We start from the raw sequence: 5051 nt of genomic DNA, 5'->3' as shown, positions 1-5051 counted from the left end.
TATACTCACTTGGTAGCCACCATATAGAGTTGTTTTGCCCTAGATCCTTGACAAGAAAATGAGCATTGGGTAAGGGAATTGTACACTAACTTAGCATAGTATCTTTCTCCAAACCAGTTGTACAAACCTGGGGAAGAATGTGCACTTTGAGGTTAAGTAGATTAATGATATATATGGGCTATTAGATAAGGACATGAGCTAATTTGAGGAGATGGGGTGTGAATCAGAGAGTTGGATGGCAGAAAAGTTTTGTCCTTGCAAGGAGGTTCCTTGATAGAAAATTTAAAAGGGAGTGGGGGGGGGGGAATTGTAGCCAACTGGTCTTTTAACTAGTCATGACCGCGATCACGGTCCAAGTTCTGCGATTGCGATAGCACGAGTGGCACGAACGCAGTAACTGAGGCTATTTTTGGTCCTTTTTTTTCCCCTACTCAGTCCACTGCACAAATTTTTCACACATTCCCCTATTCAACCTCCTTTAAAACACCTTATAGCACCACAATTTCATAGGATAATCACAAACCAAAAAAGAAGCCTACTCTAGTAAATCAAAATAAAAAATATAGGCAATTTTCGAGGCATTGCTGGGTTGCCTCCCACCTAGCACCTAATTTATCATCTCATCTTGACGTTCTTCACCTTTTTAAGTAGGATCCTTAAGGGACCCACCATTCTTCTCTATTTCCACTAAATCAATGGAGGATGCCACTTGTAATTCCATGGGTTATTTCTTAGTATTGCATACTTGAAAGGACACTTCATTATCATGGACCCAAAATTTAATATCTCCTAACTCCATATAAATAATAGATCTTTCGGTTGCAAGGAAAGGTCGGCCAAGTATAATAGGTCTCTCTTGATCGATTTCACAATCAAGCACAATGAAATCCGTTGAAAGAATAAAGTGATCCACCTTCACCAAAACATCAAACAAAACTCTTACTGATCTTTTGATAGACTGATCCGCCATCAATAGCCTCATTGTTGTTGGATTAGGAGTGACAAACCCGAGCCTTTGATAGATTTCATAGGGCCAGAGATTGATTCTTGCACTAAAGTCACACAATGCTTTCTCAAACTTATGTGTCCCTACGGGGCAAGGTATAATAAAGGCCCCACGATCCTCTTTATTTTACATTATAGCACTTGCATGATAACGCTACACCCATGGGTAATTTCTTTAGTTTAACTATCAACAAGACATTTCTTTGACATCAACTTCTTCATAAACTTAGCATATCGCGAGGTTTCTTTAATGGCCTCTATCTATGGGATATTAATAGATAGATTGCTAATCTTAGCAAGGAACATCTTGAATTTTGTATTGTCCTCCTTGTTTTGGAACCTTTGAGGGAATAAGGGAGGAACATCCATGGTAAGCATCAAATCACTTTGTTGTTAATTATTCTCAACTACCTTCGAATCTCCCTTTTCATCAACCATTTCTTCCATTATCATTGGTTTTTTTTCATCCCCTTCTTGTGACTTAAGATCTTCCTTGTTTGAATCAACCACATCTTCCAATACTTGAGCATCAACTTTTGCATTCACAATGGTATCATTAGGAAGGCCTCCTTTTTGTGTAGCATTATGTTGAGTGAAGATTTGGCCAATTTGAGTCTCAAATTGCTTGATTGAGGCAGAGTGTGATACAACTATTTGGTTGATTTATGAAAAGTTGCCTTTTATTTATTGAATCATATTGTTCGTTCCCTCTATTATCATCAAGATCCTTGCTCGATCTTGAATTTTTTAGGATTAACAAAATTAGACTCTTTGTAATTTATTCGATCATAGAGAGGCACATATCAGTCATACTCCCTTTTCTAGTCTTTCTAATCTGGATCCCTATCCTTATCACACTAATCTCGTTCTCTTTCACGATTGGTCTAACCATGTTTCCCACCTTGCCTTTGATATTCTGGGTAGAAACCGATTGGATAGTTAGCTAAATACCGAATTTCATCATCTAGTCTTTTGGCCTCTTCTTCATCATAACCCTTGGATGCTACAACATTTACCATTTTCTGTGTGCACCCATCACATGTTTTATAGCAACTCTAATTATGTCATCATTTTTGCATGTTTTCCTCCCTCTCTTCATCTCTTTTCCTTTAATCTCTATTAGCATAAGAGGTGTTAGAGACCCTTTATCTACCTCGGTGTCTCTGGTATGCCATTAATAATTTTGCTTTATGACTTTCTCAAGCAATTTTATAGCCATATTATAAGACAACTTTACAAGTGAACCCTTGGCCGCATTATCCACTATGATTAGGGTTAGTTGATCCAAAGATCGGTAGAAGATTTTGAGAAACATCTTCTCCAGGACATCATTGTTAGGACATTGAATAAACTTCCCATTAAATCTCTCCCATACCTCATATAGAGGTTCTTTATTCAATTGACAAAATTAGTGATTTTGTCATGCAATTACAACATCTTGGATGGTGAGAAATATCAGTCAAAGAATGCAACAATAAGTTCCTCTCATGATGTGATTGACCCGGTGGGAAGAGACCGTAGCCACAATACCACCTCACATATTAGGGAAAATGAAAAGAGGCACAATTATATGGATTCTTGTGATATATGCGCAATGTCGAAGGGGCCCCAAACTTCCAGAAAATTCTTCAAATTCAAATAGGGGTCGTCATGAACTCCCCCCCCCCCCCAGAGAGACCTTTTCTTTAAAACATGTGCAACATAAAAATTGTGATGTGTAATACCCCATTCCCTTGATTATGTAGGATACAGATAGCCCTCGTACGTCCAACATCATGGAGTTGTTCCTCATCATCAAAGGACCCATCAAAGGTCCCGCCATTACTTGCATGGTCACTTATGGTGTCATGGAAAATTTTGAAATCACCTAAAAATAAAATACAACAATCAAAATAAATAACAACCACTACAGGTAAACCCAAAGCTACTATCAACACTACACAAGGGAAAACTAAGTCTCACTCTCCAGCAATGGCGCCATTTTGATAACTCTTAACTCACTTCATAATTTATGGGCAAGGTGATCGTTGTCAAGTATATTAACCAAATGTGAATTAGAGTCTAATACTAGAGGAGTGGAATTCATCTTCTAATCATATGGGTGTTAATAGCTTAAAGATATACCCATAATGTAAAAAATTAAAATACATGAATTAAAATAGGGGAATTATTTTGGAAAGTTAATTTACCAAAATCAAATCAAACTACCAATTCAAAATAACAAATTTGGCTAAGATTTTAATATGAGCCGTCTTGTGATTATTTCTTCCTAGGTGCAAATAATGCATAGGTTCATGACAATAGAATGCAAATTCTAGTTGATGACTACATGGGTAGCCTAGGTTAGGGGTTCCTCAGGCTAGTTTGTTAACCAAACCTCAAGAATATAACCCATGGACCTTTTTGGATACCTCATGGATGTGGCAACCCAAAACACCCAATACGTTAATTGGGAATCCCTATATCTAGGAAGATGCCCAATACTTAGCTTATTCTCAATCCACTTTTATTTTTAAGATAATGAAATGGGAATAAGTTGTACATAATGATTTTTTTTGTTAATGTCTTGTCTCTCATATCCCTCTTTCAAGGATGATATAGGATCTAAAAGTATACTCAAATCCCTCATTAAAGGATGATATGAGATTTTGAAAATTTAGGGTTTTCACCCACAAATCCATTTTGGGAATTTGGGGTTTTCACCCTGAAATCCGAACTCAATAAATAAAGACATAGTGAAACCATCATCAATAACCAAGAATCTACACTAATAAATAACAATCCACACATATTTTTACCCTATTTCAACATAATCTAAAAATAAATGTTTATTTACTCATGAAGTTAAAAGAAAGGAATATACCAAAAGGATCACTCAATGCTTCCATGGAAATTAAAAGTAAGAGTAATCCAATATCCAACTTCAATTACAATCAAAACTACTTGAGAAATTAGCCACAAAATAGTTTCCCAATTTTGTAGGGTTTCAAATTGTTCAAAATTTAATTCTAGTTGGGAAGGTACCCAAAAAAGAAAGGGTTTTTGCACTATAATGGATTTAGGGTTGGTTTTGAAATTTCAAATCTACCCCTTGGCATAAACCCGTGCTACCACAATCTCCCCACCTTGATCGTAATTCCGACTCCCACGATTGCAATGAGTCCTTCCCAATTGAAGGCTCTGATTAATCTTGACTGCCCGCGATCATGGTAACTGAGGTCAGATCCTACTCTTGCTTTTCAAGCTTTTGCACTTACTTTCCCTTTTTGATCATTTTTAGCTCACTTTACTTCTTTTTATCTCATTACCTATATACCTATAAAATATTAGAATTAGTACATTCAATTACCAAAGTTGTCTTATTTATACTATTAAATCATAGTAGCATGCATACATTTGGGCATAAATGACTAGTAAATTTACCACTAATTAATTACCATGGACTTTATTTGTGGTTTACCACGTACTTCCTATGGTTAAAATAGTATTTAAGTCGTTGTGGATGGGTTGAACAAGTGAGCATATTTCATTCCTATTTAGATATCCTTTAGTGCTGGGAGCTTAGCTCGTATCTATGTTCTAGAGATAGTTTGTTTGTATGGCATGCCCATCTCTTTTATTTCAGATCGGGGTTCCATATTTACTTCTAGATTTTAGAAAAAATTTTAGAAGAAGTTGGGTACTCAAGTGGACCTTAGTATAGGCTTTCATTCGTAGATAGATGATCAGTCGAAGTGAACTATTTAGGTTCTTGAGGATGTGCTTTGAGCCTTTATTATGGATTTCGGAGGCTAGTGGGAGAAATACTTAGCCTTGGAAGAGTTTGCATATAATAATAGGTATTATTCAAGTATTGAGATGGCACCTTTTAAGTCTTTATATAGCAGGTGATGTCATTCCCCTATTGGATGGTTTGAAATATCCAAGATTAGACCCCGTGGTATTGATTTACTTTAGGAGTTGTTAGATAGAGTTAAAGTAATTCAAGATAAGTGGAGAGCATCTCAGAGTAGGAAGAAGGCCTATGCAGATCGTATTCTTCATAC

At 36.3% G+C, this 5051-nt stretch overlaps 1 non-coding gene across 1 annotated transcript; it reads left to right on the top strand.

The window, feature by feature from the left end:
• The first annotated feature begins 2330 nt into the window (after positions 1-2330).
• LOC124899088 lies at positions 2331-2435 on the top strand. The gene has a single exon (XR_007056226.1). It is a non-coding gene; the product is annotated as a small nucleolar RNA R71 (small nucleolar RNA).
• Positions 2436-5051: the final 2616 nt, after the last annotated feature.

The sequence above is a fragment of the Capsicum annuum genome, chromosome 5 (assembly GCF_002878395.1).
Source record: "Capsicum annuum cultivar UCD-10X-F1 chromosome 5, UCD10Xv1.1, whole genome shotgun sequence".
NCBI classification, from domain to species: domain Eukaryota; kingdom Viridiplantae; phylum Streptophyta; class Magnoliopsida; order Solanales; family Solanaceae; genus Capsicum; species Capsicum annuum.
This window is presented reverse-complemented; position numbering and strand designations above follow the sequence as displayed.